We start from the raw sequence: 11,322 nt of genomic DNA on the forward strand, positions 1-11,322 counted from the left end.
AGGATAAATCTGTTTGTTTTCTTGGTAGTCCAGGGTACATTCAATACTCTTCTGCAGCACCACAGCTCAAAGGCATCAATTCTCCTTCTGTCCTCCCTCGTCCATTGTCCAACTCTCTGATGCATAACAAGTGATTGCAAAGACCATGGCCTGTATCAGGCGCACCTTAGTTTTTTTAAATATTCATTTCAAATAATCAACTTGGCGATGTGACAGGAAGCCCCTGCCTTTCCAAAAGCCTCTCCCTTCCCCTAAGCAGAAGAGCCCCATCCCCAACCCGGGTACACGCATCGACAGGGGTGGCAGGGAGCACTGCTTTTATGTAAATTATACCTTATCCAGTTTGTGGTTTTTTTGTTAAAAAATCTTCTGCCTTAATACTTGTTCTTTAGTTTTTGGGGTTTTTTTTCCCACTAGTCAGCCATTGGAGGCCCTACTTTTTTGGGACCCTTGCCCTTTCCCTCAACTCTAGAAATATGAAGGCTTTGGTCTCCCTGGGGTGGCTGAGATGTGGAGGCAGCCAGGGCTTTACCTGTACACTGACTTGAGACCAGTTGAATAAAAGTGCACACCTTAAAAAGTGAAGAAAAAAAAAAAGATAGGAGCTCTCATACTCTGTTGGTTGGGATTGTAAAATGGTACAACCACTCTGGAAGGCAGTTTGACGTTTCCTCAAAAAGCTGAACTTAGAAAGTCCCTATGATCTAGATATCCACTTCTAGAAACATACCTCAAGGATATTAGAGCTGAGATATAAACAGACGTTTTTACACTAATGTTCATAGCAGCGTTATCCACTGTCACAAGAACATGGAAACAGCCCAAATGCCCAACCGCCATCGAATGGATTGAGAAGCTGTGATACATTCACATGATGGAACACTACACAGCACTCAGGAGCAATGATTTAAAAAATGATGTATAACTTGGGAGAGTCTGAAAGGCATTATACTGAGTAAATGAAGTCATTCTCATAAGGATAAATACTGCATAGGATAATTATTGCAAAAAACCAGAAGGATAACTAGCAAAACATGTATGGAGATCCACAGGGAGAATTGGTAGAAACAAGGTTGAGGGTGGGCAGGGGAGGAAATCATACTATTTGGTGGGTGGGGAGTGGGTAAAGGAAATGGGAAAGATCTGGCAGGGATCTAGAAAGACAGGTTCATGATGGGCATGATTTAATGGTGATTGATTTTCTAAAACATAATGATTGAGAAGGATTGTATGAAACAGTGTGAATGAAGGATGGTGTGAAAACAATGTATACAAACTTTTTTTGCAAACTGTTATAAAATTTTAAAAATAACCAGTAAGTTCAGGATGTCCTATGTACTAGTTGTTCAATGTTGTGTAATCCAAAAGATTAATTTCTTGGCTGTGGTGTTAGAGAAGAAAGTCAACCATACCTTGGACTGCCAAGAGAACAAACAGGTCTGGCCTGGGGAGGATCAAACCAGGTTGCTCTTTGAAGACAATGACTTTGAAGCTCCATCTCACATAGTCTGCACATGTTGTCCGCAGGACCCAGTCCTTGGAAAAGAGCATCATGCTTGGAAGGGTAGAGGGTAGGTCAGCGCAGGAGAAGACTCTGGATTAACTAGATTGACACAGTGACTGTGGAAACGGAGTCACGTGTGTCAGAGATTGTAAGGTTGGCTCAGGATAGGGTAAGGTTCGGAGTCAGTGTTAACTGGGTTGCTGTAAGTTGTACTTGACCTGATGACACATAACAACAGCAAAAAATATTCTCTTAGGGAACTTGTGGCTTAATGGTAAGAAGTTATGCTGCCAACCCAAAAGCATGTGGTTCAAATCCACTAGCTGCTCCACAAGAGAAAGATAGATAATCTCCTCTCTGTGATTCACTGCCTCTTAAAACCTGTTGAAGGGTCAGCTATGGGTTGCTTCCAACTTGATAGTACAAAACAACAATGTCGTTAAGGACTTTAAGGAAAAGTGTGGGAGTGGAGTTGATCATAATAGAGTATTGGGTAAGGCAGAACAGCAAAAATGACCTCATATAGAATTTCATTTTATGTAGTAATAGCAATTGAATTTATTATCATTTTGTCAATAACTCAGAAAAATCTCAAACTCATTACTGTCAAGTTGGAGTAGACTCATAGTTGACCCTCCACGGGTTTTTAGAGGCTGTATATCCCAGGACAGGATCAGCTGGTGGATTCAAAACACCACAGACACAGCACCTGTGGGTCAGCAGTGCAATTTCCTAGCAACTATGCCACGAGAACTTCCTCATCAATTATTAAGTCCCAGTTTAGAAAAATGTTTATTTTCACATTAAAAAAAATTTACAATAGCTGAGACTCTAAGATTTTAAGGGTACTGAGTACACCGTTTCTAAAACACACCATTATATATAGGCTCTAGGGAAAATAGAGCGCAGGTCATGGAAGATAAGAATAGAAATTCCATGGTGTGCAATTCTGCTCTAAAATAAGTGGGGTCTCCATGAGGTGGAAGGAAGTCAAGAGTAATGGATTATAGACACGATATAAAAATAACCACCACCCAGTCCTCATTAGCATCTTCTGTGATGTGTAGTGGTCTTCTCATGGCCTGATGGGTAAGAAGGCAAGGTCAGTGTGTGATCCAACTGACCAATGAGATTTTCAATGAGGTGATATTCAAGCTTCAAAGGTGGAAGTACCCATATGTCTAGTTTAGTCATTAAGTTGATTTCTTAGAGGATATTGTGGAGCTCATAGAATCTCTGAGAGAGTCAGAGAGTCGCAATTAAGCTCCTAAGCCATAATTAAGTCCAGCAGAAACGCTACTGCCAGGGATGTTTGCCCTAGACATACCATAGTCCCTCAGAGCTGTTTAAACTTGTGTCATTCAAGCCCACACACAAGAAATAATATCACTCCTTGCTCCCAAAAGCCACACACTCACACTCTCCTGCCAACCACAAGGTGAGAACGTTAACGTTGTTCCCTTCTGAATTGAAATTCTGTGAGAAGATCTGTTCCCATTCCTCAAGGCTGGCTGGAAATCAAAGCTTGTACATCAAAAGACTATCATCAAAGTGAAAAGACAAACTTTAGATTGGGAGAAAATGTGCAGGAACTGCATATCTGATAAGAACCTAATTTTATACACACACACACACACACACACACACACACACACACTGAGAGATATATATTTCGGTAATTTGACAACAAAAAAGACAAAGAACCTAATAACAAAATGAGCAAATGGACTTGCATAGATAGTTCACCATTGAAAATATTCAAAAGATCAACAAGCACATGAAAAGATGCTCGATATCATGTGTCATTGTTTGTCAGTGCTGTTTATTCAGCTCTGACTTGCAGAAACCCCGTGAACAGGCTGAAGCATTGCCTGATCCTATATCATCCTCCCAAGCTCTGTCATTCTTCAGCCCACTGTTGCACTCACTCTACCAATCCATCTTGTTGGAAATCTTCCTCTCTTTTCTTGCCCTTCCACTTACCAACCGTTATGTCCTTCTCCAGAGACTGGTCCTTTCTGATAATATGACAAATGACTTGAGACAAAGTCTCAGTGTTCATAATTCGAAGGATTGTTTTGGCTGCATTTCTTGTAAGACAGATTGTGTTTGTCAACATCACATTTAAAGGCATCAGTTCTTCTAGGAAAGATGAAAACTAAAACCACCTCAATTCCATTAGAATGGCAATGATTAAAAATAGAGAAACACCAGATTTTGGCAAGGTTGTGGAGAAACTGGTTAGGTGCTGTCTAGTTGACTGATTGATAGATGAGTCATGATGGATGGAGAAGAGATGGAAACTGTCAACAGCTTCATCTTGCTTGAATCCATCATTAACACCCTTGGTTCCAGCAGTCAGGAAATCAGGAGACACATTGCACTGGGAAAATTTGCAGTTAAGGACCTTTCCAAATTATTGAGGAATAGTGATGTTAGTTTGAAGACTAAAGTGTGTCTGATTCAGGCCATAGTCTTTTGAATTACAGTTATGCATCCAAGATCTGGACAATAAATAAGGATGACAGAAAAAAGATTAATGCATTTGAGCTATGGTGTTGAAGAGCACTAAACATCCTAAGATGTTCAAACAGATATGTCTTGGAGATGGTGCAGCTGGAGTGCTCTTTAGAGGAAAGAAGATGAGGCTTCGCCTCACATGCTTTAGACATGGTGCTAGGAGGAGCTGTGTCTTGGAGAAGGTCATGATGTTGGAAAGAGTGGAGGATTGACAAAGGAAGACCCTCAACCAGGTGGATTGATACAGTGACTGCTGCAATGGACTCTTGTATGACAGGAAGTGTGAGGATGGTGCAGGATAGAACAGGGCTTATATCTTCTCATAGAGTCACTACAAGTTGTGCTTGACTTGACGACACCTAACAACAAAAAGAAGTTGGCTTCGCTGTATAGCAACTCCACGTAAAACAAAGCAAAGCTGCCTGGTTCTGGGTCGTCCTCACAATTTCTGCTGAGCTCGGTTTATTGTTACAGACACTGTGTCAATCCATCAATGAGGGAGAGGAAGGACCTCAAGCTACAGGCGAACATAGTGACTGCAGGCTTAAGCAGAGATTGTGAAGATGGCACAGGATTGGGCAGGGTTCTTCTGTTGTGTATGAAGTCATTGTGAGTGAAAGCTGACTCAATGGCACCTACTAACAACATGATTAGATTTCAGGCATCCCTGGTGGTTCTGTGAGATAAGCAGTGAGCTGGTAATTGAAAGATTAGAAGTCATCAACCATTCTGCAGGAGAAAGGAGAGGCAGTCTGCTCCATTAAAAATTTACAGCCTGGGAACCCTCAGCTTCAGTTCTACTTTTTTCCACACAGTCACTGAGTCAGGACCAACTTGATGGCAGTGGGTCTGGTTTAGATTTATGGTCAGATTGCAGTTTTCAGATGCTGGCATTACTCTGAAGGCTTGTACTGCTTGAGGACGGTTCAGCATAGGACCTTTCCTATGTCTTGTATGATTGATTTAAAATCCTCTATAATTTGCTTTTCAGATCTGTTGTTCATAAGTTCGCTGTAAGTTGTAGTTGACTCAGTGGCACCTAAAACAACAGCAACTTAATGTGACATGAATCTTTTCATAAAATTGGTTCACTGACAAGTATTTGAAAAATACACAAGAGTACTAGAACCAAATTAAAACCATTTCTGTTTCAGTTCCTGAAATAATTGCATTTTGCGTTTTAGGGGATATGTGTGCAATGTGCATTTGTGTATGTGTGTGTTGTTAACATTGTATGTAACATGTGTGTGTGTGTGTGTGTGTAACCTATTCCATTGCGTGTTGTTACAACTCATCAGAATGTGTTTGCACCTCTCATTTGAGAGTGAAAATCTTGGTGATTTCCTAATACGAAACAGCTTGAAAAGCCCTTTTAACATTTTGTTTTTATATAAACATCCGACCTCTCACATGTTGTTGTTAATGGGAGCTGTCTAGATGATCTTGACCTACAATGTTGCCACCTGCCAGGGGAGACCTGCTCCACAGGGCTTTCTCAGCTGTAATGTTACAAGAGCAGACTGAAGGTCATCCTCTTGCAGAGCTGGTTCAAGCTACAAACTATTCTGTCATTAGTCAAGCACTTCACTCACATCCCACCAAAACAACAACAACAACAACAAAAATCCTCCAACTCTGTGCTGTAGAGTTAAAATCAACGTGTAGTTGAGCCTACCGTGGGTTTTCAGAGGCTGTAAATTACACAGCTTTTCTCCTGCAGAACAGCTGATAGATTTGAAGCACTTGCCTTTGGGTCAGTGGCTCAACTCTGTATCTATCAGGCCACCAGAGTTCCCTTGTGCCACCAGGGCCCCTGGGATACACATGACATAATGAAGTCTTTTTTCCCCATACTTCCCTCCCCCCATTACCTTCTCCCATTAACCTTCTCCTTTGCTTCAAGTTGAAGTTGTCATGGAAGAGCCAGATAACGGAGGCAGAAAACCTATGGTTTTTAAATTTAAAAGCTATAGTCCATGATGTGAAATATGAATCCTATCTCAGCTTTTTGCATGTGAAAGTCCAGTTTTGTGAGCACCATTTGTTGAAGAAGTTGCCATTTCCCTATTTGATCAGTGGTTTTTTTTTCCTTGTTGAATGTCAGTTGACGATAGATAGCTGGGTCTATTTCTGGGTCCTCAATTCTGTTCCATTGGTTGATGTGCCTGTCATTTTACTAGTACCATGCTGTTTTGGTTACTACTGCTATGAATTAGGTTTTGAGGTCAGGGAGTGCTATGCCTTCAACCTCATGTTTATTTCTCAAAAGTGTTTTGCTTATTCGGAGTATCTTGCCTCTTCAAATAAATTTGATAAGTTCCCTTCAATCTCCTTGAAAAATGAATTTGGTATCTGAATTGAGATTGTAATAAACATGGAGATTGCTTTTGGTAGGATTGTCATTTTCAACATATTGAATCTTCCTGTTCATGAACAGAGAACATTTTTTCATTTCTTTGTGTCTTTCATTGTGTCTTGCAGAAATGCTCTGTAGTTTTCTTCGTAGAGAACTTTTGCATCTCTAGTTAGATACTTGCAAGTATCTCAATTTGTGTTTGGCTATTGTATTGTAAATGGCATTGCTTTCTTGATTTCCTTCTCTGAGTTCTCTTTGTGACTGTAGAGGAATCCTATAGATTTTTAGATATTGATCTTATATCCTGCCACTCTACTAAGCTGGCCTATTAACTCTAACATTTCACACCATACACAAAAAGCAACTCAAGGTGAATAAAAAAAAAAAGACCTGGGAGTAAAGCCCAAAAGCATAATGTTCATAAGAGACAAACTGGGATCAAACTTAGAAGCACTAGTCCAAAGTAAAAAGAGACTGCCAAATACAACCAGAAATTCAAAATCTGAAGAGGATAACAATTCATGGGACCTTCTAAAGATTAAATCCATGTGCACATCAAAAACTTTTTCCAACAGTATGAAAAGAAAACCTACAGACTGGGAGCAAACATTTGTTAATACCATTTCAGACAAGAGTCTCATAACGGAAGTTTAGAGAAGACTCCTGGACCTCCACAAGAAAAAGACAGATAACCCAATTACAAAATGGACAAAAGACATGGAAAGAATTTTCACAGAGGAAGATATCCAAATGGCAAACAGACACATGAAGAAATGCTCAAAATCACTGCCAATAAGAGGGATGCAAATCAAAACCACAATAGAGTACTATCTCACTCCAGTAACAGTGGCAAAGTTTAACAAGGCAGCAAGTAATAAACATTGGAGAGGATGTGGCAAGAAAGGAACTCTTAAACATCGCTGGCGGTGTTTTAAAATGGTGCAACCATTCTGGAAGGCAGTCTGACACTTCCTCAAAAAGCTGAACATAGAGATTCCATATGACCCAGCTATTCCACTACTTGGAATATACTTTGAGAATATAAGAACTGAGGCACAAACTGAGACTTGTACACCAGTGTTCATAGCAGCATTATTCACCATCACAAGAACATAGAAACGGCCCAAATGTCAAACCACAAACAAAAGGATTGAGAAATTATGGTACATTCATTCACACAATGGAATACTACGAAGCGTGCAGGTTTATTACCTCACTTGGGAGGAACTAGAGAGCATTAGGCTGAGTGAACTCAGTCCCACAAGGATAAATATTGTAAGATCATTATTGCAGAATGAGTATAAGGATCCAAGAGGGGTGGAGAGGTTGTAAGCAGAGAGATGAGGACGTGAAGGGGAGGGGGGAGTTAATCATGGGGTTGAACAATTTGATGGGTGAGGGAAATTGAACGAATCTGTTCTCTAAAACAATGTATTCCAATCTTATAATAAACCAGTGTAAATTTTGTTCTCTTTTTTAATTTTTTATTTTATTTTTTAATAATTTTAATGAACATTTACAGAAAATTTTTTCAAAAGCTACAGTCCTAATGTGCGATTGAAGAATGCCAAAAAAATGTGATCTCTCTCTCTATTACTTTATGTTCTTAGCCACAGATACTAAGAATATAACGAAAATTAGATTAAATAATCAGAGAAATATTCCCTTTTCAACAGCAATACATTGTTGTGGTTGTATGTCATTGAGATGTCCACAACTCATAGTGGCCCTATGCACAATAGTTCTGAACCCTGCTCTATACTGAGCCAATCTCACTGTCTCTGACACACCTTCTCCCATTACCCCAGTTACTGTGTCAATCCATCTATCCAGAGTTTTCCTCTTCTGTGATGTCCCTCCACCCTTGTGAGAATAATGTCCTTCTCCAAGGAGTTGTCGCTCCTGGCAACATACCCAAAGTATGTGAGATGGAACTTCAAAATCCTTGCCTCCAAGGAACAGCTTAGCTTCACCATCAGGACAGACCTGTTAGTACTTTTGACTATCTGTGGTGTGTTCAAGACTTTTCTTTAGCACCACAACTTGATGGCATGAATCCTTCTTCTGTCATCTTTGGTCATTGTCCAGCTCTCTGATACATATTAAGTAACTACAAAGACTATGACTTATATCAGTGTGCCTTAGTCTCTAGACTGACATCCTTGCTCTTCAGTACTCTGGAGAGGTCCCTGGCAGCAGACTTTCCCAATGCAATTTGTCTTTTGATTTCCTGGCTGCTGGTGCCAAAAGTATGGATTGTATGGAGAAAAAAAAGTATGGAACCAAGAAAGCTGAAATTGTTAACAATCTTACGCTCTTTTCCGTCTATCATGATACTTCCAATTGGCCCAGTGGTGAGAATCTTCATTTTCTTGATGTTGCACTTCAACCCATATTGAATGCTGTATTCTTTGACACTCTACAGCAAATGCTTCAGGCCCTCCTCAGTTTCAACAAGGAAGGTTGTGTCATTAGCTTCAAGCAGGTCGGTGATGAGTTTTCCTCCAATTCTAATTCCACATTCCTCCTTATAAAATCCAGCCTCCTGATTGGTCTAGACTGAAAAAATACGGAGACAGAACACATTCCTGATATACTCCTTTTCTGATTTTGAACCATGCAGTGTTTCTTTGCTTTGTTATGATGATTGCCGCCTGATCCAAATATAAGTTTTGCATGAACATGTTTAGGTATTCTGGGACAATAATAACCAGAAAAGTCAAGGGGAAAGCCTCAAAAAAGATGTAGGAAATTATGTTAAAATAAGTCTATTGAGGGTCTATCAAAAAGTCAAGAATAAATGCAGAAACATGCTTTATTTCTAAAAAGAAACACTCTGCACAATGTTCTTATTTTCCCCAAACTGATGTATAAAATTCTTGAATCTCAATCAATACCCTATCAGGATTATTTGTATAGTTTCTCAGTGTTGTTCTGAACCAACCCATAGCTGACCCTCCAGCAGGTTTTCAGAGGCTGTTAATCACACAGGAGCAGATCTCCCATCTTCCTCCCGCAGAACAGCTGGTGGCCTCGAACTGCATGTCTTCAGGATTGCAGTGCAGCTTCTCACCCACAGGCCACTGGTGTTCCAATATCATCCCAAATTTCAAAAACTAAACACAGAGGGATATTTAGAAAATATTTAGTTGAGGGTATGAGAAATTGAGTTCTCCCACAAATCAGCATGCATTTTGAAACCTAGAAATTTTTTTTAACGTGTTGCTGATATGGGAATAAGAAGAATAATGGCATAGAAAAGAGATTTGCAGTAGACTCCAAGATGAAGGAAGTTCTGTTTTCCTTGATTTATCTTGGTGGCCTAGTTGTAAGAAGATGCACTGCAATCCCAAAGGAACAAGGTTCTAATCCAGCAGCTGTTTTGCAGGAAAAGGAAAGCCAATTGTCTCCAGTGTGATTTACTGTCTCCAAGAATCTGCTGGAGGGTCAGCTATAAGTTGGTTCTGACTTGATGACACACAACAACTATAATTTTAGTAATTCTTCATGTCTTCCCTAGTTTTCCTCAAATTACATAGACTCATGACATAAAACAGAATAGGATTATATAAACCTTTAGATTAAAAACTATGAATTATTTTCCATATACTTGGAATTTGAGCCGTATTCCCTCTCTTTATGGGCAGTTCCTATCCCCCTTGTTCACCTTCTCCCAAAGCCTCCTCAAGCCCATCACACCTCAGCCATGCTGACTGGCTTTCTGTTCCTGTAAACAGCCAATTCTTTTGTCCCCTGTACTCTGACTGATCCCTCTGTGTAGTATGCTACTCCCTGACTATTGCTGTTAAGTGTCGAGGTGAGTAAATCTCATAGCGATCCAATGAACAACTGATCTGAGTCCTGTCCTAGCCTGTGCCATCCTCACGATCTCTGACACACTCAAGCCCATTGCTGCAATCACATAGTTGATGGTCTTCCTCTCTTTCTCCACCCCTCCACCTTTCCAAGCATGACGTCCCCTTTCAAGGAACATTGTTGACTGTTGAATGTTGCCTTTTCTAGCAATATCCCCAAAGTGTGTGAGATGAAGCTTCACCATCTTTGTTTCCAAGAAGCATTCTGGCTACACTCTCTCCAAGTTATATATTTGTTCTTTTGGATCTCTGTGGGATAGTCATTACTCTTCTCCAACACCACAGCCCAAAGACACCAGTTCTTCTGTCATCCTTACTCATTGGCCAACTCTCAGATGCAAAGCAAGTGATGGAAAAGACCACAGCCTGAGTTAGGCAGCACCTTAGTCTCCAAAGTGGCATCATTAATCCTCAGTAATTTGGAAAGGCCCCTGATAGCAGACTTACCAATGCAATTCATCTCTTAAAGTCTTGACAACTGGTATCAAGAGTGGTGAGTGTGGGTTCAAGGAAATCGTTAACAATTTTGATCTTTTCTCCATCATATTCACAGGAATAAAAACTTGGCCTTGAGTCTATCTATCTCCCATGAATTTAAAAACCAACTCAAGAATAGGTTTGAGGCCTTGAACACTAATGAATGAAGACCAGATAAGCTGTGGTGAGTATATCAAGAATATCGTTCATGAAGAATGCAAAAAGCCATTACTAAGAAGGAAGAAGAAGAAAAGATGAAAACGGATGTCAGAAGAGACTTTTAATATTGCACTAGAGAGCCGAGAAGCCAAAGCCAAGGGAAGAAATCAAGAAGTTAAAGAGCTGAGTAGAAGACTTTAAAGGGCTGCTCGGGAAGACAAGGCAAAATATTATCATGAAATAAATGTGCAAGGAGCTGGAGTTGAAAATCAAAAGGGCAGAACTCATTCAGCATTTCTTAAGCTGAAAGAAATAAAATAAAGAATAAATTTGAGTTGCAATGCTTAAGGATGCTATGGGCAGGATATTGAATGATTCCAGAAGTGTTAAAAGCAGATGAAAGAAATATACAGGGTCATTGTACCAAAAAA

At 40.0% G+C, this 11,322-nt stretch overlaps 1 pseudogene; it reads left to right on the plus strand.

The window, feature by feature from the left end:
- Positions 1 to 562, plus strand: part of LOC102871957 — a 2,262-nt pseudogene extending 1,700 nt beyond the window's left edge.
- Positions 563 to 11,322: the final 10,760 nt, after the last annotated feature.

The sequence above is a fragment of the Elephantulus edwardii genome, unplaced genomic scaffold, assembly GCF_000299155.1.
Source record: "Elephantulus edwardii isolate Elephantulus edwardi_28Jun2011 unplaced genomic scaffold, EleEdw1.0 scaffold00019, whole genome shotgun sequence".
Classification (NCBI taxonomy): domain Eukaryota; kingdom Metazoa; phylum Chordata; class Mammalia; order Macroscelidea; family Macroscelididae; genus Elephantulus; species Elephantulus edwardii.